Source organism: Hippopotamus amphibius, chromosome 1, assembly GCF_030028045.1.
Source record: "Hippopotamus amphibius kiboko isolate mHipAmp2 chromosome 1, mHipAmp2.hap2, whole genome shotgun sequence".
In the NCBI taxonomy this organism is placed as follows: Eukaryota; Metazoa; Chordata; class Mammalia; order Artiodactyla; family Hippopotamidae; genus Hippopotamus; species Hippopotamus amphibius.
The window spans coordinates 173,119,863-173,144,621 of NC_080186.1; the positions used below are offsets into that span (position 1 = coordinate 173,119,863).

The 24,759-nt window shown below is 42.4% G+C and overlaps 1 protein-coding gene across 1 annotated transcript in view; it reads left to right on the plus strand.

Annotated features, from left to right (window-relative positions):
- ALDH7A1 (aldehyde dehydrogenase 7 family member A1) overlaps positions 1–24,190 on the plus strand; it is a 61,870-nt gene extending 37,680 nt beyond the window's left edge. The window contains exon 21 of the mRNA XM_057736323.1: positions 24,172–24,190. The gene's annotated coding sequence lies outside the window, so the exon portion shown is untranslated. The remainder of the gene's footprint in view (positions 1–24,171) is intronic.
- Positions 24,191–24,759: the final 569 nt, after the last annotated feature.

The following is a 24,759-nucleotide window of genomic DNA, read 5'->3' on the forward strand; positions in this document are numbered from 1 at the left end:
TATTATTATGATCCTCATTTTACTAATGAGGAAACAGGTACAGAGAGGGTAAGCAACTTTCCCCAAGTCCCACCGCTGATAAATGATGGGGATTGAGATTTGCACCCAGTCTGGCCCCAGAGTTAGTGCTCTGCTGGTAGCAATTGCAGTTCCTGAAACTGGAACTCTTACAATGCCCACCTTCCTGACCTGCCTGTTTCTCCATCGCCGATCTTTCCTTTTTTTCTTTTGTGTTGTTCTTTATTTCCGACATAATCACAAACTTAAACATGCAAGCACAGTACAAGGAATCCGCCCCCCCCCCCAAACTATGAGAATATGTTGTTGACCTGACTCTGCATCAACTCCAAATACTTAGCATATATTTCCCACAAACTACATTTTCCTGATACCATATACAAGCATCAAAATAGGGGCATTGTTAATGTTACTAACATTTTAATTCTTAGATACATTCATCTTTTGTTGTTTGAGCCAGTAGAATCCTTTATAGCAAAAGGGGCCAGGTTGTCATATCTCCTTAGTTTCCTTTAGTCTCTCTCCTTAACTTTTGTGGCCTTGATACTTTGGAAATTAGGGACCACTCAATTGGTAAAATGACCCTCAACTTGGTCTTTCCTCATGATGAGGTTTAGGTTGTGCGTCGTCTTCAGCAGTACAATGCAGAAATGATGCTGTGTTCCCCTAACTGCATCCTATCAGGTGGTGCATGATGGTATTTTGCCTATTACTCATGTTACTATTGATATTTTGACTAGAGTGGTGTCTGCCAGCTTTTTTTCATTGTAAAGTGTTTCTCCTTTGTAAATTAATAAGTCTTTTGTTGGGGGGCACTTTGAAACTGCCTGTATGTTCAGTTCTCCCTCAAACTTTCCATTCATCCTCATGTCTCTCCTATTTTCCTTTTTTATCCAGTAAGTTATAATTAATTTATTTCATTACTTATTTGGATGCTCAACATGCACTTTGATGTCCCTGATTTGACTAGCAGGATTCCCTTCAAGCTGTCTTCTGTGTTCTTTGGATGTGTACCCATTCTTTGGGTGCTTTCTTGCTGTTTGAACCAAGATGTCCCAGGTCATCCTTGTACTTTTGCTGCTCCAGCCCTGAAATCAGCCATTTCTCCCAGGGGCCCTGATTCCTTTTAGTCAAGAACTGTGTTTAGAAGCCAAGATCTGGTGTAGGTATGCCTATTGATGTGAAGATGTCACTGCTCCTAGGTCCTCACAGAGGACAGAGCTGGGAAATATATGTACAGTTGACTCTTGAACAACACGAGTTTGAACTGCGCTGGTCCACTTACACTGGGATTTTTTTCAATGTCATTACTACATACTGCAAAATCCATGGTTGGTAGAACCTGCAGAATCAGAACCTCACATACAGAGGACCGACTATAAGTTTATACGTGGATTTTCAATTCCACGTAAGGTCTGTGCCCTAATGCCCATGCTATTCAAAGGTCAACTGTACACACAAGTATGTCTGTATTTACTTCTGAATCTATCTGCTTATACTGAGAGCCAGGTGTTCACATCAAAACTTGTATATCCAACCAAACCTCACAGAGTTCATTTTAGTTTTTTCCCTTCCGGTATTTGCAACTCTTACCTCTGATAAGAAACTGCCACTCATTACTGGAATGACCATTATTGGAATAACCAACCTCCCATCCTTCTGAGGACACCTTCACCTTCTGGTTCTGAGGGTGCTGGTCTCATCTCCCACATGGATGTCCTTACCCAACTCAGGCATCCCATGCATAGCTACCCCATGTGGGGACAGCCTTGTCATCTGCCTAATGGCTTTAGGACTGAACTGTTCTGGAAGAAATGAGGTAGAGAAAGAGGAACTGACCTTTCCTTAAATGTAGAATTTTGAGTCAGAATCAGAATGGTACTTGACTCTCCCCAACCCTGCCTGTTTGTTTTGGAGCTGAGATGCTTGGGCTTCAGCTGGATGAGTGGGTGGCATGGGTCTGGGAGGTAGAACACCTGTGTTCTAGGCACATCTCTGCTTCTAAGGGGCTGGATGCTCTTCGAGGAGTAAACTGACCTCTCTGTGCCCTAGCTCTTTCATCTGTAAAATGAATAGGCTGTACCAAATCTGAAGTTAAAAAACTAGTGTCCCAGTGGGTAAGACTCCGAGCTCCTGGTCAGGGAACTAGATCCTGCATGCATGCTGCAACTAAGACCTGGCGCAGCCTAAATAAATAAATATTTTAAAAGCACTCAAAAGAAAAACAAACTGGTATCTGTGGGCCAAAATTGGCTAAGTGCTTGATTTATACTTGGGAGTTAGCTTTCAGACAAAATCAAATGTAAATTTCTTTAGATGGAGGCTGTGCACGCCATTTCGCCAGCATGCCGTTTAGCCACAGGTGGGCCACAGCTTGGATGACCTGTCCCAACTTCACACATTTCCTTCCAGCCCAAGGATTCTATGGCTTTGTTAGGCTCTGATGAATCAGGCTTGCCCCAGTCTAACCCTTCCTGGCTAAAGACGGTGTTTCTACCAAGAAGAGTGAAACAGCTTATAGACTTCCAGTCAGGGCCCTGGTATTGTTTAGGATATGATATTAGCTGCTCTAACAGACTACAAACAATGAAGGCTCAACAAGGTAGTTTCTCGTTCCTATTTAACAGTCCAGGTGTAGGTAGTCCAGGGTGGGCTGGTGACCCCAAGGTGCCTGGGCCTTAAGCTTCTTCTCGTTGTTTTCTGTTTGGTGAAAGATGGCTCATCGCTACCACCTATGTAATTAGGGGAGGCCACTCCTCCACTTTAGGGTGTGACCCAGAAGTTGCAAGCCTCATTTCCACTCACATCGCATTGGCAGAACTTAGTCACATAGCACATACTGTACAGCTGAATGGGAGGTTGAGAAACAAACCTTTATTTTTGGGAGCCGTGTACTCAGACAAAACTTGGGTGTTCTATTATGTTGAGAGAGGGAGAGAGGACAGAATGGATATTGTGGGAAAATTAGCAGCTTCCACCACAGTATTTGTTAAAAAATACTCTCCTCTGCCCACTGTCTGGAATAGCCTTTGCTGCATGTCAGCTGCTTCCTATGCTATCTGATGATCAGCCAATTAAGAATTCATTTAGATTCTGCTATCATTTCCCAGGGCTATCTGTCATTCACCCCTTTGTAAAAAATAGAAGTAATCAGCTTCTGAAAGTAGCCAGTCAGAGAAATTTCAAAGTTAGGACAGAGTAGGAGGTGGAAGAGATAAGTTTGGCCAAATGAGACAGTTGGAGGTAGGGCTGGCAAAGACTGAAAATCCTGAAGGGAGCCAAGAGGCCAAATGGAAAGAGTGGGTACCTGGAAAAGTCAGTGCTGGTAAGAGAGAAGTGGGAAATGGAGAGAGGCTGGGTGGGAACCAGGCGTGAGCTTCCTCTGCTCCATTTTCTACTCTGACTCAGTGGATTCTTTTTTTTTTTTAAGAGCTTTTATTGAGATACAATTGACATACAATAAACTGCATATATTTAAAGGTACAATTTGATATTTCTTATTAGTAATGTATATATGGCAATCCCAATCTCCCAATTCAAACCCCCCAACCCCCCCACCCTACCCCCCACCCCCCGCTTTCCCCACTTGGTGTCCATATGATTGTTCTCTACATCTGTGTCTCTTTCTGCCTTGCAAACTGGTTGACTTGTACCATTTTTCTGTATTCCGCATATGTGTGTTAATATGATATTTGTTTTTCTGACTCACTTCACTCTGTATGACAGTCTCTAGGTCCATCCATGTCTCTACAAATGTCCTAATTTCGTACCTTTTTATGGCTGTGACTCAGTGGATTCTTAATCTGTTGCATCGGGGCTGTCAGAAGAGCTGGATTCGATTCCCAACTCTGGATCATGTAACGTTGGGAAAACCACGTCTTCTAAGGCCCTCGTCTTCCTCTGTAAAAATGGGCTTAGTCTTTCTACCATGCTTCTTTTCCCAGCACTATTGTAAAATACAAATGCAATATTGGATACAGGAACATTCTGTGTAAAGTGTAATAGACATATGGTGTTATTGGTAGAAGTGGTGAAGCTCCATGCATTCCGTGTGGAGCTGGTCTAAGCCTGTGTCAGCCCAGGGGCACTGATTTAATGAAGCGAGGCTCAGAGGTCTGAACCAATGGAGGTCACCCCTGATTGAAAGGTCATTCCTTTGGCAGGTAGGGTCTGGGGGAGACCACATAGTCTTGGGTGGGGCGGGGTTAGCCCCTATTTGGCAGGTCCGGGACCTGAGCTGTTAGAGTAGACACCTATCTGGAAAGGAGGAGGAGGAGATGGGCATGTCTCAGGTGTATGATCAGAGAGAAGCACATTAGGCTGGGTGTGGTAGGATCTCCAGTGCTTTGTCTGATGAGCTCAGAGTCCCTTTAAGGCAGTCTTAGCCCAGGACTTTTGAGAGAAACCCAAGAACCATGGCTGGAACTGGTTTGATCTTGGATTGAAGAGCGCCAGATGCCATACCAATGAATCTCTCTCCTTTTGACCTGATTTGAGCTGGTGAACTCATATTCAGATTGTTTGGCTTTCATCTGCAAAAATCTTCTGAGTGGAAAGAGGAGACAGTTTCTCCAGTTTAGGGATCATTCAAGTATGCTATTAAAATGAGGACATTCAGCTGTGAGCCAGGAAATGCACTTCACTCATGATCTCAGACAGAGCCTGTGAGCCTTGTGCTCTGTGAGAGGATTTGCCCGTGTCCTTTTTTGGGGAGGAGATGACACATTACCTTATCTTTTCTGGGGATAAGATGAGGGGACAGTATCTCAGGGATGCATTTTGTTTCATTTAGAATTGCAACTTGGAGAATCAGATGCTAGTTTTACACTACTCTCAGAATTAACAGCGTTCATTTAAAAATAAACTAGTAGGAATAACCAAGATGATTCATTGAAGAGTTTTCTTTCTTGCCTTGAAATAATGATCTGCCCCAACTTAAAAAAATTATGCCTAATTATTGCAATATTTCCTGTTGTTTTAAATCCAGACTCCAGCTACCCCCAAACAGAGAGATCAAATAATTTTAACCTCTTGAAATGGAAAAGAACCTCTGAGGAAAAAGTACCAGGAAACCTACAGCTTCTGGACTGTGGACCCTGTGGGGATGACCCATTGAATTTTTATCCTCGCAGTTTGCCCTGCGCCAGGAGTCAGACGAAGAGATGACATCCTGTCACCTCTGCCCACCTCTGCCGTCCACCTTAGCTGCCAAGTAAACGGCAATCATTGCAGTGTCTCCCGGGAACGCAGGTGCCTCCTGGCCTCACTGCCTGTTTGTATTTTTTGGCCTCTACACGTTTAATGAGGGCTTTCCCGTGACCACACGGCCTCCTTTTCTCCTTGAGGGATTTCATTGTATTCCTGCTCAGGAAAGCACAGAGCCACGCTAGCTGCAGCTGGTGTGGCTCTCCCCCGGGCCTCCCGAAAGCTTCCGCCCTGCAGAGGGAGCGCCCGCGCCCCACCCGCCCCACCCCCCCCACGATGTCACGGTCTGTGTGCTGCTAAGGCTAAGTGGCTGGAGTCACGACATCCCCTCAGCCCTGGGTCTTTACAAAGAACCTAGTCAGTGTGCTGCCCCCTTTCTCCCCCAGCAGGATTCCTCTCTGTAAACTGCATTCTCTGAAGAAGGGAAAAGCCCAATTGTTCCCTCTAAGTTGCCTAAATGACTTGAAGGGCTTGGATGTTTAGTAGCTTCCAGAAACAAAAGGGGCTTTGTAACTGGACAGATGATTTCCTCCAGCGAAGCCTCCCTGGCTGACCTTTGTTTACCATTAAGCAGCATAGTGCCCTCCTGTCTGTGGCTCAGAATCCAATAATCACTACAGGAAATTCGCTTCAGGTTATTATTGGACTTACAAGATCCACTTCTGTTTTGTTATTTTTTTTTTTTCTTCTGTGTTCCTTAACAACAATAAGGAAGGTTACAAAAAGTTTATATGATCATCCTCACCCCAGTGTGAAACTGACTTCTCTCTCTCTTTGCGCCCCTCCCCGCCCCCTGCCATGCACCCGTAATTGTTAATGTCTGTTTCCCTCCAGAAAGGAAAGCCTTGTGAGGGCAGGACCTTGCCTAGCTTGTTCAAGCTCTTTGTCTCTCCTGGCACAGCGTGGAGTCGGTAAATGTCTGTTGAAGCAGCACATAAATGGATGCTTTATGGAGGTTTTGGCTTCTGTTTTTTTGCTTTGTTTTGTTTGAAGAGAATCCTTTTTTGTTTTTAAGTTTATTTATATATTGGCTGCGTTGGGTCTTCGTTCCTGCACGTGGGCTTTCTCTAGTTGCTGAGAGTGGGGCTACTCTTCATTGTGGTACGAGGGGTCATAGTGGCTTCTTTTGCTGTGGAGCACGGGCTCTAGGTGCGTAGGCTTCAGTAGTTGCGGCACACAGGCTCAATAGTTGTGGCTCACGGGCTCTAGGGCACAGTTTTAATAGTTGTGGTGCACGGGCTTAGTTGCTCCGTGGCCTGTGGAATCTTCCTAGAGCAGGGATCGAACCCGTGTCCCCTGCATTGGCAGGCGGATTCTTACCCACTGCGCCACCTAGGAAGTCCTTGGCTTCTATTTGTATGTGTGGGGAGAGAAAAAAAAATTCCTCCTCCCTCTTTATGTTCTTTCACTGGGACCTGTGAATTCAACTGCAAAAAAGATTAACAGGAAAAAAGAAAAATTTCATTTGATACTTTAATTTTTATGTACACAGAGGCCTTACAAATGAAGTGAAGACCCAAAGAAGCAGTTACTGTTGGGGGTGTTGCAGAAAAGAACTGATCCCACGAGAAACCAAGCACAACACTCAGAGAGTTGGAGAACTCAGGTTTATTGAGCCGGCGGACCCAGGCGAGCGAACGCTCCAAAATTCTGGGGGCCCCGTTTCAGGGGAGTCTTCTCCTTATATAGGTTAAAACATACAGCTATAATTGGTACAAACGAATTGGCTACAAATTACTATAGGTCACAGGCAGTTACATAGCGGGGGAGTTGCCATGGGTTACGCACATAGTAGGGGGTCCTAACAGCAACTTGTGGGAGCCGGACATTCCATTCCTATCAGGACTAAGGTCCCAATTTGCATTCTCACATTGGTTGCTGGTTGAAGTTAATGGTCACTTAACAAGTCTATGTGCAAAGGGTCTCAAACAAAGGCTTGGGGGGGGGGGGTGGGTGCCTGAGAGGAAGACAGTCTTCCCTTATCTGATCACTCTTAGTCATTCATTTTACTGTTTCACTGAGAGTGGCGAGCAGGCTTTTGCAAGATAGAGGAGAGTAAGCAATTACAAGCATGGAAGTTTCACTTTCCTCATCATTCCCTCCTCTTGACGCCCTTTAAAGTTCTTACAAGGCGTCAACTTCTTGGTCATCCAGGCCCAGGGGCTGGTAACCTCTCAGGGCTAGGAGGTGTGCGGTGGCCCCCCTATCCAAGGTGGCTTCAGCTAGGCTGGAAATTATCCTCATGAGTAAGGGCAAGAGGCAAGGTAAGAGGAGGCAGGTCCCAAGGAGGAGTAGAACTATTTCCACAAGAGTTTTAATCCTCCTAAGTAAGAGAACCATCCCCCAAATAGCTCTCCGATATTCCATCCCTTCCAAGTCTGGATTGGGGCATGAACTATTTTAGTCATCTTGTTGATTATTATTTTCCATAACCTTGCCCTTATCATTATCTGTAGACAACAGTTACTGAGACTGAACTTCCCATAGATGCCCCCCTCTGCAGCCAGTAAGTAATCTAAGGCCAGATGATTCTGATAAATAGCATTACACATCTTGGTTTATTGTTTTATCAATAAAATAAATTAAGAGCCTTGGCCATTTCATTAGTAATGATTTCAACTACTGCCTGGAGCCGAATAATTCTGTTAAGCATGTAAATTGGGGTTCGGAAGCCCCAGGACCCATCTTTTGCCCAAGCCATGTGGGGATTTAGTGCTTTTCTAGATATGAGAAGATGCAAGGGTTGGGCTCCTAAAATCAGCTCCTGAAAACATCGAACTATCTAAAGACCTGTTCCACCCATCCTCCAGAGCACAGAGTGCCTCATTTCTGGTCTCCACCCTGAATTCCCTTCAGGGGATGTGGAAGGTCAGTAGCTGCAGCAGCACAAGGTGATTTAGTCCTTGTACAGGCAGATGGCACGTTCCAGTTTGTAGTTGACAGGGGCCCCTCATGGTCATAAATTCGACCATGCTTTGGGAGGCATTTTATGACCATTTTGTCCCACGGTGCTAGGAAGGCTCATTCCTAGGTCTGATGAAGAGCTTGCCGATAGGCCACTCAATGTGCCAGTACTGGGCTAGGTCTTTATAACAAAAGCCAAAGCTCTCTGGACCACCTGTATTCCTAATCTGTTATGGTCCAGGAAAAATTCCCTTTTGTTGCATCTTCCCATATACAGAGTTACATTATTACAATCATTGATCACATACAGAACTATATATTTGATCAATTGCCCCAAGTAGCCTAGTCATCATTATTTTTGTTGGCCAGTCACACATTTGGTAATACGAGAAGCAATAATCTTGAAAAGCAGGCAAAATACAAATAATATAGCTAGTAGCATCAAGAGTTACCAGTAAATACTTAAACCACGAGCTTCCCATGCCAAACCAGTTTTGAAGAGGTCAAGACTTCACAGTGGGTTGCAGAAATCTGAACAGGTATTATTAATTGGCCAGGCAAGGGGATCCCCGAACAGGACTATAATTTTTTCTTTTTTTTTTTTTTTATAGCAAACTTCCTAAGGGCCCTCCAAGTAGAGCCTTGGAGGGGAGAAACCCACCAAGGCAACCCAAAAGTACTAGTCATAGGTAATTGGCCGCAAACCCAACAATCAAATAGATTTTCAAAATTAGCATAGGATTGTGCCCATGATAGGAAAACATTTGAAAGGTCCAAGAAGTCAAGAAAATATTATAAATGTTCATATGAGTCAGGTCCAGCATCTTGGGCTAGCTGTCTACTTCTGATGTCGGCTTCTTCTCATCCTAGTGTGAGTGTAGTTTCTCCTTTGATAAATGTCCTTCCATCTAGGTTGCAGGTTGTCCTTTAAGTTACATCCTTTTAGTATCCATAATCCCCTGGTTGCAGGTTGTGGGGCATCTTGTTTTCATCCAAAGATAAATTAATGAGATAAGCTTCAGAAACAAACTTAAGAGTGTCCTTTTAAAAACTTAGTTGGATTTTACATTACTATAGCGCAACAGCAAGGAACTTTCCAGGGAGTGAATCTTAGTAAATACAGACCTCCATCAACAAAACTGGCACTTAATATTTATTGAAACATAATCTTCTCTCTAAAATTACCCTCATTTTTACCTAATATGACCAGATTAAGGCTAATTTGTTTGCAAAATAAGTCTGGTCTCAAAAGAAACTTGGCCTGATAATTTATGTAACTATAATTGATCATATAGGCTTTTTGCTTTGCTGAATCTTTTATAAGGAGTCTCAGACTGGACTTCTAAAAGACCTCTCATTGCTAGGAAAGCCATGTCAAGGGCTTATCACAGATTTTTGCCTAACAGATGTAGGTGAATCCCTCCCTTTTCAGGTTTCCCAAAATACCTTGCATCTTCTATACCTGTTAGTGAGGTAGCCTTCCTAATTTATCTGATAAAGCTGCTGAGAACCTAAGAGTTTCCAATGTCTAGAGGGAATAGATAAGAGAGAAAAGATAAATGTTTCTATCCTGCTTACAAAGGTATAATTTACCAAATTACTGTAAGCCAGAATTGGTTTGAGGGGAAGGTTTTCCTTACACCTGGAAAACACAGATTTAAACCAGTTATTTTTAGATAGAAACCATAAAACTTATAACCATATTCACCAGTTTTCTCAGTCCTATTGTAACATTCTTTTTGTTAACAGCCTATGAAGCCATCAGGTTTCTCATTAGGATTCTTCAGTTTTTTTTTTACCCCATTCAGCATTATGGTCTGAAAGTCAGAAACTTGTATTTATCCAAAAATCCTTTTTATAAATCTTCTTGAAGAGGAAGCACTTTCCAAAGGCATCAGAATAAAACCAGCATCATCTTAAAACATAGGGCTTAAGAAGGCGCATTTAAAATCTGATTACAAGGTCAATCAATTTGCTTATTGTTGTTTCATACAACACTTTACGATAATAACTAGAATTATGACCAATAACATTATACCAGGACATACCAGAATTTTAGGAATTCCATATAATTTTTAGAATATCTATATTAATAGATTAAAATCAAACATTTATTACTTCTTATGTAATTTAATGTACCAAATGAACCTAGTTTATATCTCTCTTTGGGATGTTTCAGGGGCCCTTTGAAACATCTCAAAGTTAGCTATAGGTGAAAAGGATTTCATCAGAATTTGTTTTAGGAAGTTTTGTCCAAAATACCCAAAAAGGGTCCAGAACACTCTGTCAGATAGGCTCACAGGTAACTGAAACAATAGTCACTTAGCCAAAGTAACAAGAACAGATCACTTAAAAGGTAAGGAAACTTAAAATCTTTCATCAAAAGGCAGTTCAACATTTAAAGAAAACTTGTCCTCTTATCAGAGAGAAAAGCCAAATTCAAGTTTTGCACCAGCTTATTTTCTAAAGTAATTTATTCAACTAAATTTATCTAAACTTAGTCAATCCTGATCATGCACAAAACTCTTTTCTCGGGGTCCACTTTCCACAAACCTTATCACTTTCTGTATCATTACTTTATCTCCCATTCAGTCTCCCATAAGTCAGACCTACTTTCTTTTCTCTTAATAAAATGTAGCTCCATTCCTCAGGCCTTCTTTACTGAAAATATACATCTTACTTTCCTTAAGCAACCATGAACTGTCTCTTGTGACAGCATTCTGTAGATTGGTGAACATAAATACTAGTGATATTTTCTAAAAACATTTGCTTTCTTCCCAAAACGTGGCACCAAGCATATTTATCAATAGTCCTAAATATCTTTTTGTCTCTCTGTAAAGGAAGCCAATGTTTAGTAATTTATGTTTTAGTATCTTATTTTATTTGGGAACGATCCAGCTAGTCAATAAGCTTGCATCACTTAATTTAGGGCAACTCCAGAATTTCAAGTTACCAGGATCTGGAGAGACTATTTTAAGTAGATATTCCTAAAGCATAATTCTTGACAGGGTTTTCTCTATAAGCTTTTATCTCTTTTATATTTTCTTTCCTCAGAAGTTTTTTTACATCAGGTTACTTTCCATGCTAACAAATTTATAACAGATATAACAAAACTTTATTTAGCTTATATTACATCTAGGCACAATAAAAATTTATATAAAAAATTATACTTAATGTTGATGACTCTAAAACATGTCTATATTAATCAAACCAGCAAGCTTAAACCGTATTCAATACTAGATATCAGTTTAGTACTGAATTCTCCAGATGTCATGAACCTGAAATTCATTCTGGCCAGATTATTTTCTATTTCTGAGTATTTATAAGTGCTTAATAATAATTTTTTAAAAGGCAATTAGAGCTCTTTCATGAATTCTTTTGGCAATACCATACACCTACAATGAACACATAGATACATACGAACACACAAACACAGAGGCCTCATAATTCTCATTCTAAAATTTCAGTACTGAGTCGGGTACAACATAAAAGCCATCAGTCAAAAGGGGTTGGATTTAAATTGGCTTCTAGCAGATGGAACAAATCGAGATCACCTATCTAGATGGCTAAACCCTTTTACTATTTGCAGAAAAGACACTTAGGATTTCTATTTATCTTTTTGGCAAGTCAAGTTTTAAATTATTTTATTTTAATTAATTTTTGCATTCAAAATGATAGCAGAGATAAGTGTTCCTTAGATGACCAGATAAGACATTTACCTCTCAAAGGTACAAGCAAGTTCTTCCTAAGATGACTTTGTTGCCCCTTTGTTGACACGTGTAATTTCTTTGGCCAGGAAGGAGAGGGGCGCACACATAAAGGGCCTTGTCTTAGGGCCTAATAACCTAGGTAGCACTGATGTCACCACTCCTGGAAAGCCCAGTATTCCCAGACGGACAGCACGATTATGTGCCTCCCTGAAGATGGCCCTAATCATTAAATGTCTCAGGGAGATGGAGCTGAAAGGAGGCGGTCCCTTGTAATGGGGTTTGCGGAGGAATAACTTCAGGTGGGGCTCTGGAGGAGGTCTGGGGTGGTTGACCCTCTCGAGGGCACTGGGCAGGCGGAGGAGCAATATGTGTACTCCTCGCCTAAGTGAAGAGCCTGAAATCCTTGGGGAATCAGGGGATTATGAAGGAAAGCTGAGAGAGGAAGGCAGCCTCGTAATGAGAATCCAAAAGTATACAAGAACATGTCAGAGTGTACCGCTCCACAGGGACCGGCCCAGGGGACCTAGAGAGAGGTGCAGATCTGTCTGGCAAAAGGGGCAAGTCTTTGGGGGAAAACCTAATTTCTCAATAAGTCGGCTCAAAGAGTCAGCTGACGGAAGGGGTGAGTGAGCCTTAAAATTTTAAGAAAACTTTGGTGGAGGGCCCTAGGGCAAAAGGGCCATTTGGACGTGCACAGTTGCTAAATCAAATCAGTAACGAATTCCCGCCTGTGTCAGTGATGCAAAGACAAACAAGGATGGGTATCCCCTCCAAGGAGAAGACCACTCAGGTGCCCACCTGGCCGTGTCCCCGTGGGGAGCTTAGGTGCCTCTTAGCTTTGGCGGGTGGTGTAGAGTCCCACTTGAATCTGACTCGTAGAGAGGGACTGGGTCCCCCAGAGACAGATACCGCCCTGAGCCGTATGAGGTCACCACGGAACCGCAGGTTAAGGCCCACTCGGACTCCGTAGCCACGAAGGCCGTGGAGCCACACAATCGCCCTGGAACGAGGACGAACCAGGGCGCTCACTCACACACACATTCACACCAGAGTTTATCACAGTGCCTCCCCTCTCTGGGAAGGTCCCTGACTGGTGGTCTTCTTACTGAAGACCATAGGAGGTGATCAAGCTCCTCTCCCGTCCGGAGACGGGACCTGACTGGGTTCTGTGCCTGGGCTTAGTGCCCCCGGGAATCTTACCTGGTCCTGTGACCAATCCAGGTGAGCTGGTCCGCCTCTCTAATGAGTCCGGTCGGGGCCCGGCCGTCCGGAGAGCCGGAGAGTTGGAGCTCTGGTCCGACAGAGAACCCGGAATACCGTCAGGTGGCATGCCTCCTCTTTCATCTCGGAGCTCCTTCACCCCGACCCAGCCGAGCCACCGGTCCGGCGGCTCAAGGGGCCGGCGTGGTTGGAATCTTGCTGGGGCCTCCAAAAATGTTGCAGAAAAGAACTGATCCCACGAGAAACCAAGCACAACACTCAGAGAGTTGGAGAACTCAGGTTTATTGAGCCGGCGGACCCAGACGAGCTAACGCTCCAAAATTCTGGGGCCCCGTTTCAGGGGAGTCTTCTCCTTATATAGGTTAAAACATACAGCTATGATTGGTACAAACGGATTGGCTACAAATTACTATAGGTCACGGGCAGTTACATAGCGGGGGAGTTGCCATGGGTTACGCACTAACTAAGTTGTCCTAACAGCAACTTGTAGGAGCCGGACATTCCATTCCTATCAGGACTAAGGTCCCAATTTGCATTCTCACATTGGTTGCTGGTTGAAGTTAATGGTCACTTAACAAGTCTATGTGCAAAGGGTCTCAAACAAAGGCTTGGGGTGGGTGCCTGAGAGCGAGACAGTCTTCCCTTATCTGATCATTCTTAGTAATTCGTTTTACTGTTTAACTGAGAGTGGCGAGCAGGCCTTTGCAAGATAGAGGAGAGTAAGCAATTACAAGCATGGAAGTTTCACTTTCCTCATCAGGGGCTCACGTTCCATTTTAACAAAGGGCACTGAATTGTGAAGAAGTGACAAGATGAAGGCAATGGGGTTTGGGCTTCTAGGGGTAGTAAATTGTGGGGTGATGAGTATATGGGGAAAACTAATGGAAGACAAGGGTTATCTAGTTAGGGTTAGTTTATGCAGACTCATCTGGGTGCCCTCTTCATCTCTGGTGATAAAGGTTGTTCTTTCCTTCTGGGTGTGAGAGAGGAAGACATCTTCACAAGTCAAGTTAAGCTTTTAGGTAGACAGGGGACGGGCAGAAAGCTTTTCTTGTGTCTGCTTTTTTTCAATTGCCTTCAGCTCAAAAGAATCCTTCTGCCAAAGGGGCATATTTTGGGGTGGCATATTGTGATCCCTTTCACGTATTTGGTAGAATTTGGATGTGGTCGAGACTGCTTATTTCCTAATCCAACGTCTGTCCTCTCCCTCTTGTGATGGGTGCATGATTGCCTAGAATAAAGACAAACAGCATCTTCTAGTCTCTTGCAGCAAGGTGTGGCCATGTGTGAAAATAGTTTGGGTTCCTGAAGACACAGGTGCAGACATATCAGCTCTGGACTGCCAGCCCCGAGGCTCTTCTGAGACAGAGAGATAACCTTCTATCTTGTTTAGGCAGTTGTAATTTTGGTGTTTTGTTTATTACCTGCAGCCAGACCTAATTGTAACTGGTATGTTAGTTTAACATTTGCATTTCTGAGGGAGAGATTGGGATTAGACATCTAAATCTAGCTGGGATGATCATAGAAAACCATGCCAGTTAGAGGTGTTTTGAATCTTATGACAGCCTCAGCTGAGGTTATTTTCTTTGGTAATTTATTTCATATTTATCCACTCACCAATGTGGAGCATGTTCCCTCTTTCCTTCTTAGCCATTGGATTACACATATTAACAACAAATCAGTACATTAAATGTTGATATATTGATGTATCCTATTAGGCTGAAAATAGCTATGCATCTACAGCTGGCAACAAAACAAGAAGTCTGATAAGCCCACCTTGGTATTTTTCACTCTTAAGCATAAGGAGAGGGCAACCATTTTTTTTTTTTTTTTTAAGATTTTCCCCTACTATATTTATGTCATTGGAAGCAATTTCTGTTTCCTGGTAGCCTTTATAGGATTTGAATTTCTTTATTGCCTAGTCTAATTTAGCTCATATGAATAAGAACTTCTTGACAGTGGCATGTTTCCTTATTTTGTAAACTAGCTCTTTCCTGTATACACTGATTGTGTAAACTATGTTTCGCTCACATTAACCGTAAAGGAAAAAGGAAATCCTTTTTTTCAAGGAGGGGTGGCTGTGGTGACATGCAGACAGTGGGGAGGGGGCAGTCTGTGAGCTATATCTCTAGATGAACGGGTTGTGAGCCATGGCTCTGTGAGAAAATGCTTTCCCTGCAGTTTTAAGTGAATAATACAGTTTTCCCCCTATAGGAATTGCCATTAAGCTTGGACAATCATGAAATTGGGAACTTTATCAATGTAATTGGAGTCATGAGACATTAAAATAAGAACTTTTAGCTCTGCATACCCCTGTCCCCAGAGCAGTTTGGGTCATCAGGCTGGCCGTATTGGGAATTTTTATTGTTAATCTCTCTTGTCTGTTCAGTTCATGGGCCCCTGCCACAGAAGCTGAGAGGTTGGAGGAGCAGGCTCTCCTCCCCTCCAGCAGGAAGGAGTTTGGCGCATGTGACAGACATTCCAGAAGGAGGGAGGTGAGGCCGGTGTGGCCAGCCTGGAGTGAGGCAGGGGGTGTGGGCAGGACCTGTGGCGCACACTTTCATGGGACTGGGAAGAGAGCTGGAATTCTGTCCCACGGAGACATTAGTTATATATGTAGTTTTATTTTTTTTAATTTTTATTTTTTTATTGAAGTATAGTTGATTTACAATGTTGTGCCAATCTCTGCTATACAGCAAAGGGACTCAGTTTAGTTATATATGTAGTTTTAAAAGCAAAAGTGGAATAATTCTGTGTCCTTAATCATTTGTAAGTTATTCTTTTAAATTATCAATACCTATGTTTTGGGTCCAGAGTCTTTTTGCTGCACCAGTGTCCTTACCCAGGTAGTCCTGCCTGTTTCTTGCTCCCTGCCTTTGTAACAGAGAGAAATAGACTAGCTCTTCCTAGCAACATAAAAGAAAAATTGCCACTTCCCTGTACATGCATCTATGAAATTAGTTCCCCTGGAACTGAGTAAAAACCCCCCAAATGGACATTTTCCTGAAAGGAAAAGATTCTTTTTTTGTTACTGGCCTATCTCCTGCCTTCTCTGAAGCCCAGAGAGAGGATAAAATTGTATTTGTACACAGTATTAATACCATTAGTTAAATTGTAACACCTTAAAATAACGTTACCTATCTACTCTTATTTTCTTCAGAATCTCACATAACCTAACTCGATATTTAGTCAGAGGATGCCCTGATTTCTCCGAGAAATTAACATGCCCCTCTGGCCTTCAGCTGGTAGATCAGCAGGGCGTTTGGGGAGATGGTCTGTTTACTTTGCATCACTACGTTCTTTTTGATCATCACTCTTTTCAGTTGATAATCACTGAAAGGGCCACAGGGGCTGCGGCACGTGCCCGTCTGGGACATGAGTTGCTTTCAGAGTTTCAACACTGAGAACCCCAATATCCAGTCCTGACTAGTCAAACTTCATAGGCTCAAGTGAAAAAGACAATGTTTTGAGAGGCAAGTACCGCCAAAATGATTGCCCTATTTTGGGTGGTACTTAAGGGCAGGCTTACCCAAGACAAAGCAAACAAATAAAATAAGCCAGGGACGTTTTTATAGGTGGGTGATTTCCCAGGGTTTACACAGGTGTCAGAGAAGAGAAATTCTTTTCAGGTTCTTTGCACATTGGAAAGCTTTCCTTGGTTGACAGCGCGAAAAAAACACCTCCACATTCTCACACACCCAGTCTGAGGGGAAAACCACCCACAGTCCCCACCCAGCTGGAATTCCCCTCTTGATCCACTTTTTGGTGAAACCTAAGATCTGAAATGTGACAGCTGCTTCCAGCTATAGTCTCATGAGCCCAGTACATCCCGTGGTTGGTGTGTGTTTGTGGGGTGGGGGAGGGGCGTGGCCACATACACTGCAAATCTAGACCAGACTGAGGTTTAGAGGATTTAGGACCATTGTTCTTGGCAGTTGTTTTCCTAAATTATCATAAGGAAAAAAAATCAAATTAACACCTATAGGTTTTTGCTTTTAGTGCATTTTCTTTGTATAAAACCTAAGCTTCCTGGTTGTCTGTCGCATATGGAGGGAGTAAGACATTTGAAATATATATTATTAAAAAAAAAAGAAAAAAGAAATATATATTATTAAGCAATCTGAGGCTCAGAAAGAGGACAAGAAACCTGCCATTTGTTTGATTCAGAATCTAGGGAAGCTGTGGTTCCCAAATGGGTGCCTGTGGGTGCAGAATTTGAATGGATGTATAGAAGCCAGAGTGTGGATTTTCTCCACTGAATGGCTTCCAAAAGAGCAGGAGACTCTACTTAGTTGGTATAATTCAGAAGCAATGCCCAATAACAGGAAACTCATCATTAGAAAAATCCAGAGAGTTTTCACTGGCCCTAGGAATCTTGAACAATTTAATGGATTTACTCCCAGCAGACTATAAAGAAATGGGAAGTTTGGACCCCTGGAACTCCTGTGTGTGAGGTTGGAATGAGGAGTGGCTTTGGTTCCAGGGCAATCCCAGTCTCAGAGGGAATTAGATGAAGGTCCTTGTGCTGCTGCAGGGGCCAAGGGTACCTGCACTGACCTTCAGAGCTGGGGCCGGACAGCAAATGGCAGGTGAACTCAGTTCAGCCCGAGATGTGATGGAAGGCCTGGGGCAGCCCTTGTGTAGCTTTTGCTGCCAGGGCTTTCAACTCTGTAGTCCCTTCTCTGAAAAGGAAGCTTTTTATGGAAATGTTTACTTTTAGGAAATAAACTTAGGGTGTTGAGACATGTTCCCAAGCCTACAAAGAAAAGCCTCACCCAGTAATACAGGACTATTTACCTGATTTCTCCTTCAGAACTTGGCCTCACTTGGTCCTAGATAATGAAAATATATTTCAGATATGCTAAGATTTGAGGGAACTAATGAAATAGTAGAGTTTACTGATGTTGTGGTAATAAAAAGGAATAGTGGACTTCCCTGGTGGCACAGTGGTTGAGAGTCCACCTGCCAATGCAGGGGACATGGGTTCCATCCGTGGTCCAGGAAGATCCCACATACTGCAGAGCAACTAAGCCCATGCGCCACAACTACTGAGCCTGTGCTCTAGAGCCTGCGAGCCATAGTTACTGAGCCCAAGTGCTACAGCTGCTGAGGCCCGCACACCTAGAGCCCGTGCTCCACAATAAGAGAAACCACACCGCAATGAAGAGGAGAGCCTGTGCACAGCAACGAAGACCCAGTGCAGCCAATAAATGAATAAGTTAAAAAATTAATAATAGAAAAAGGAATAGTGACCAGAGATAGAGAACAGACTGTGGTTGCCAAGGGGGAGAGGGAAGTGGGATGGGGAAAAAAAAAATAGTGATCATTTCAATTATCCCATGTTATGGGCTTGGGAGTCATCTGGATGTGTAATTTTTTAGATTGCTCTATCTAGGCTTGGGAAATGATCTCCTGATTTTGGTTCTAATATTACCTGTGCTTTGTTGGGCATCTGTTGAAACTATTATAACTTCCTTTCCTTGGATGCTGTTTTCCCAGTGAAGCATGTGCAGTTGTCTGTTAAAGACAGTGTTGTGAACTTTGAACAGTTTCTGAAGATGTGGAAAATGTGAGCTTAGACAGGAGACAGCCTAGCATAGTGGTCAGCAGCTTGGCTTCTGGAACCAAAGCATCAAATCCCTGGCTCCTCTACTAACTAGCCATGACCTTTGAGAAATTACTTAATTTCTCTGTGACTCAGTTTCACTACCTATCAAATGGGGTGGGGAGAGTGTGGTGGCCACTAGGATGTGCTTTGCAAACCTCCATCTGCAGAAAGCATAACTGACCAAGGGCCCCAGCTGCTATGTTCTGACATCCATCACTGAGGTCCACTGAGGCCAGGCCCCCACGGCTGCTCCTAGCCTACTGAGCGTGGCAGAGATATGAAGGCAGATCAATCCTGGACCACATAGGGCTCCTTTGTTTGCCACTTTGGTCTAAGGACTCCTTGATGGCTTTGCCAGCCAACCTTCATGAAGTTTCCAGCCAACCTTCTCTCTATCTCCTCCCTGGATTTAGACTTACATCGTGGTCTGAGGGCTCTCCTGGCCTGGTTCAGCTCCCAGCCTTCCTCCCAAGGTGACAGTGGGGACTGGTTGGCCTCCAAGCTGCGTGCCAGGTGCAGGACACCTCCCTGCTCTGATGTTGGCACTCACAGGGCTGGAAGGAGTCTGAGTGACCCACTCAGAGAGGGGAACCCTCTCAGTGGGGTGCCTCTGCTCTCTTTTCTGCTGAGCAGACACTGCCCAGCTCCCTGGCCCTCACTCTTTCCTCTCCACAGCTGTTCCCATTTCCTCTGCTCCTTTTGTCTAATCATATTCTGTTTCCCCACTACTTTATGGCCTTCATACAAAGAGCCAGGCCTGGTCATCAGAAAACCAGAATGCTCTTTCTCTTTTGATAAACCTCCAAAAGTTGTGTTTCTAGTTATTCTTCAGGCTGTTTCTTTCTCTCTCTCTCTCTCTTTCTTTTTGTATTTTGATATATATATATATATATTTTAAAATTTTTATTGAAATATAATTGATTTACAATGTTGTGTTAATGTCAGGTGAACAGCAAAGTGATTCAGTTATACATATATGTATTTTTTTTTACATTCACTTTCATTATAGCGTATTACTGTATACTGAACATACTTCCCTGTGCTATACAGTAGGTCCTTGTTGGCTATCTATTTTATATATAGCAGAGTGTATATTTTAATCCCCAAATCCTAATTTAGCCCTCCTACCTTTCTCCTCCCCTGCCCTGGGCTGTTTCTCTTTTTAATTGTTTGGTTTACTGTCTCCTCTTTATCACCATTGCTTGCTTTCTTTCAACTATCAGGGTCTGAGATAGTCTGGTTGCTTGAGAATTCTGGAGGGTTGAAATCTGGATAACTGAGGTAATGTAAATGAATTATGTAAGAGTAGAAAATAATGGAGCAAATGAACAATTTCATTGTTATCTTGGAGATGTAGAGACTTTTAAAGCTCAAAACAAAATGCCTCAGATGCTTGGAATAGAATCTGGAAGTTTAAATCTTATGTGTTAGGACCAGATTCATATGGGATTTTTAATACCAGTAATACATGAATTGATTTACATTTCCCTAAAATCCAAAAAATAATAATTTCAAAATACTATGTGGATGTCAGTTAGTTCTTATGAAAGATAACTTTGTAATGAATTTGTTCCCCCCTTAATAGCAGCTTTATATGTGCATTAAACTTCCTAATACTGATGCAAATTACCAGTGGCAACACTATAATCACAAATACTGGTCATTGAATTGAACTTAAACTTCAGATCTCAGTAAAATCATAGGATCATTGCACTAAATGGATTTTGAAAGGCTATTGGGCCCAACACTTTGCCTTTAAGCAAAGGTGAGTTGGCCCAACAAGATTCAAATCAAACTTATTTCAAAGTTTCTGGAAAAGGTTTGCATAACTTGAGGCAAAATGTAAATTCTTAAGCTACTGTTATATATAACAAAAAATGCAAACTGAGTTAGTTATTAAACAGTGGTCATGTTAATCTTGTCTGTGTAATGGCTGGTTTGTGACATATTTGATGGTTAATGAGATGTGATATAACATGAAGTCTACAATAATTTTAATTTTGAGAGTCTTTTGGAGTTAGTTGGTTTTTTTTTTTCCTACTGGTTATGAGATTTTTCAAAGCATTACAGTCTGGATTTACAACAAACTTATGAGGCATAGCATATGGTAGAGGCAGAGGCTGGGATTTTGAATCAAAATACCTGGATTCAAGTGTGTTTCCCTGCCATTCAGTCCCTTGGGAAAGCCATCTAGTTTCTCGGAATTTAGATTCCTTATCTGTAAAATTTTAATACTAATGTGGAAATGAATTTTTTTGGCCAGATTTTTCTAGATTTGAAGGCATATTATACGAAAATGAGCTTTGTAACAAGTTGCTGTTACTATTTGTGTGAGGAAGACAATGTTCATATAATTTGTGAACTCATAAGGAGAAACCTCAGGTTTGTTCTTAACTACATTCAGTTAGGAGGTGCTTGATTCCAACACAAGTGATCCTTAATCAAGTAAAAAAAAATCCTCAAGGGGGACATATGCATATTATATTCCTGGTAGGCGAGGCTCAGGCTCGCTTCCCACGCTGCCGTCAACAGCAGCAGTGCTGAGCGCTCGGTGACCCTGCTCCTGAATCACTGTGCCCATCCTCTCGCTCAACAAACCTGCAGAATTGTGAGTCTTTATCTTGATTGCACGCAATGTAACTAATGCTGAAAAGATAGGGAACTTTGCCAAACCTCACTGTTTGTAAGTCACAGAAGAAAAATTTGAATGTAGAGATTTGGGTTCCAGAATCTATGCTCTCAACATTTGGTAACTGCCTTTGAGCCCACAAGTCACTGGGTTTAGGAATGTTGTTGTCATTGGTATATCTCTTCTTCCAGAACTTCTGGGAGTATCAAGAATATCAATGTCCGTTGGCTGGGCCAGTTCTAATCTAAAAATGCAAAATTCTTCTTAATGTTCTACTGGATGAATGGCACAAATTTCCATGGATTTTACTTGACATTGTAGGGGAGGAAAAACTTTTCCTCTACCTTCTTAGGTTCAGTCTATGAGACCTGTGAATTAAAATGATAAATGGCAGCTTCACAGGAGAAAGGCTATACAGATTTTACTGATGTAAATAATTTTATATGTATGAAGGATTTCGCAAAAATGAAGTGAAAACCGCAAAAAAGCAGTTAGACTTGGAGTCTTATATACCTACCTCAGTAGGAGAAAGGGAGAGAGAAAAAAAGGCATTTAGGAGAAAACAACTTTAGGAGAAACAAACTTTAGGAGAAGTTTTGGAAAGATAAACGGCCCCTTAGGAGGCTAGATGAAGATATGCTAGTCTTGCAACAATGTCTGTTTGGGTGTGATTAGATTAGTGTTCTCAGGCAGGGGGTTTATGACAATTGAGTTCTTTTGGGAGGCTCTGCTTTTTGGTAGATAAGGGATTTCAGGGACTCAAAAGCCTTCAGTGAAAAATAATTCTTATGCTCAAATGGGATGGCATATTGTGATCCCTTTTAGTATGTCTGACTGAGAATGAAGTTCTCAAGTTACCTGATAAATGTGATATTTAGAGTTATTACCATTTGGTGCAATCTACGAAGACAATCTTACTCCCTTTGTAGCTGGTAAGCAAATTCCTTGTAGGGGGGACTTCATCTTTGTGGAGGCAGTGCATGGGGAAGCCCCCTTGGGGACAGAAAGTTGGCCTCCAGGCTGAAGAGACTGGCTGGCTGGAGGGGCTGCTGCCTGTGGCGTGTGCTTGGGAAGATCACATGTTGTGAGCAAGGACCTCGGCAAAGGGCAGACTCTGAGAGATCGGGGCAGAGGAGGAGGAAAATGTTCGCTAGCACAAGTCTGGACAGAGCAGGATGAATGCTTTCCCTGGGACCCCTCAAATCACCACATTTATATCAGTACGTTTATATGTTCAGAAACTTGTACTGGATCTTTTGAGGAAACCGATGAAGACAGCCATATCCAGGTCACCAGCACCCACAGTCACAGAACTGGCAGCACAGGTACCAGGAGAAAGTAAAAACTGGGGGCAGTAAACCTGTCAAACAGAAAAATACATTCTTTTTGAGCAAAAACTAAATATTGAAAAAAATAATAAACCACGCATGTGATGGTTAATTTTGTGTATCAACCTGACTGGGTTAAGGGATGCCCAGATACCTGCAAAAACATTATTTTTGGGTGCGTCTGTGAGGTTGTCTTAGGAAGAGATGAGCATTTGAATCAGTAGACTATGGGAAATAGATCACCCTCCCCAGCATAAGTGGGCAGCCAGTCCTCGGGGCCCAATAGAATAAAAAGGCAGAGGAAAGGCAAATTTGCTCTCTGTTTTTGAGCTGTGACATCCATCCTCTCCTGCTCTTGGACACTGGAGCTCTTGGTTCTCAGGCCTTTGGACTTAGACTGAATTATATCACTGGCTTTTCTGGTTCTCCAGCTTACAGACAGCAGATTGGGGGACTTCTTAACCTCAATAACCACAAAGTAAATCTCTTTTATATCTGTGTATATCCTATTGGTTCTGTTTCTCTGGAAAACTCTAATATAATGCAGTAGGGCATATAATAGACCTTAATAGATTCCAAAAGGAACAGTGTCATCCAGACTATGTTATCTGACCATCATTATTGATAAAATTAGGTATCAGTAACAGAAGAATAGCTTAAATGTCTCACGTTGGAAACCGAATATTATTAATCTTAGCTTTAAAAAGAACTCATAAATTTAAAAAGAACCCCAAATTAAGAAATATTTGAAACTGAAAGACATGAGAGGCGAGGCAGTTGCAAATATGGACCCTCATGGACTGAAGTCAGGTTGACCTAAAGTTCTGAGGTACAGGAAGGCCAGAACTGTCATGGGTGTCTGGACACTAGAATCAGCCTTTCGTTAGAGAATTCTGAGGCCTTGTGTTCAGTATTTTACCACCAATAATGTTGCAAAGTCTCTACTGAGCAAGTGCACATCTACATGCTTGCAATACCTGCACTTTTCTCAAAGGATGTGTTGTGCTTGAATTGTCACTTGGGATCTTTGGGAACAGTTTCGGTTTACACGTGCTGTCCTAGTGAAGTTAATAATAGCACCACCTTCTACTCTCCTGAGTGACATGGTAGGGATGATGAATTATGCCATCACCCTCGTGATCAGTCATCACTTAAGCTGGCCATGATCAGGAGGTGTTAATATTTTTGTATTAAATAACGTATTCGTAAAATTGCTATTAAGATTTTTTTGGTAATTATTTTGTTCTCGTGTAATTGCTCCAGTGCTGCCGTTTTGATTGATTTGTTCCTCTCCTTTAAGTCTTTGTTATCAAGCTTTTTTCCCATGGGAAAGTTGGAATGGATGAGGAAAGCAAACTGTGGGAGACTTCATTTGTCCCCCAAATGAAGTGTGTTCAAAAAAGTTGGAGTCATATTTCTCTGAGGTTCACTCCCCATTGTGAAGCTGACTTCCTCTTTCAGTGCATTCTCATTTCTGAACCAGAACAGAAGACATCTCAGGACTCTTAACATGTAAATTTCACCAGAAATTTATTTTCTTTGATGCAGGTGCAGTCTATTTAAATTTCACCACATGTGTAGAAGAACAGAAAGGAATACAAAGTAGAACAAACTGACCTGATTCATCATCTAGGGGATGAGAGCCTCTCTGTTCTGGGAGCCAACGATGGAGTAGTTTGAAGGACCTCTGCCTCTTCTTTAGGAGCACAAACATTTCCTTATCTCCAGAGATGCTCTTAGTTTATCATCTGCTTTAGACGTGCACTACTGAGTTTACATCAATGAAATTTCTGGTTTGAAATGTGTTCTGGCATCCTTCAATGAACATTTTAATCATGCTCTGTATTGATGATGGTTTAGACATACTCTTGCCATTAATAATTTGGGAATAGGCATAACAGTGTATCGTGCAACAATAAGACAGGTCCTGGGTCACATCCTCAGGGCTGAAAGAAATCTGGGATGGGCTGAAAGGATGCAGGGCCTGACCTGAGCTGAATGCAGTGTTGGCTGCTTCTTTCTATTTTTCATACCACATGGACTTGGACTCTACTTGCTATGAATGTTCCTTTACCTTTGTAAAGGAACTCATGGTTCACAACCAGCACCCATTTGGATTTAACCATTTTACTCTGT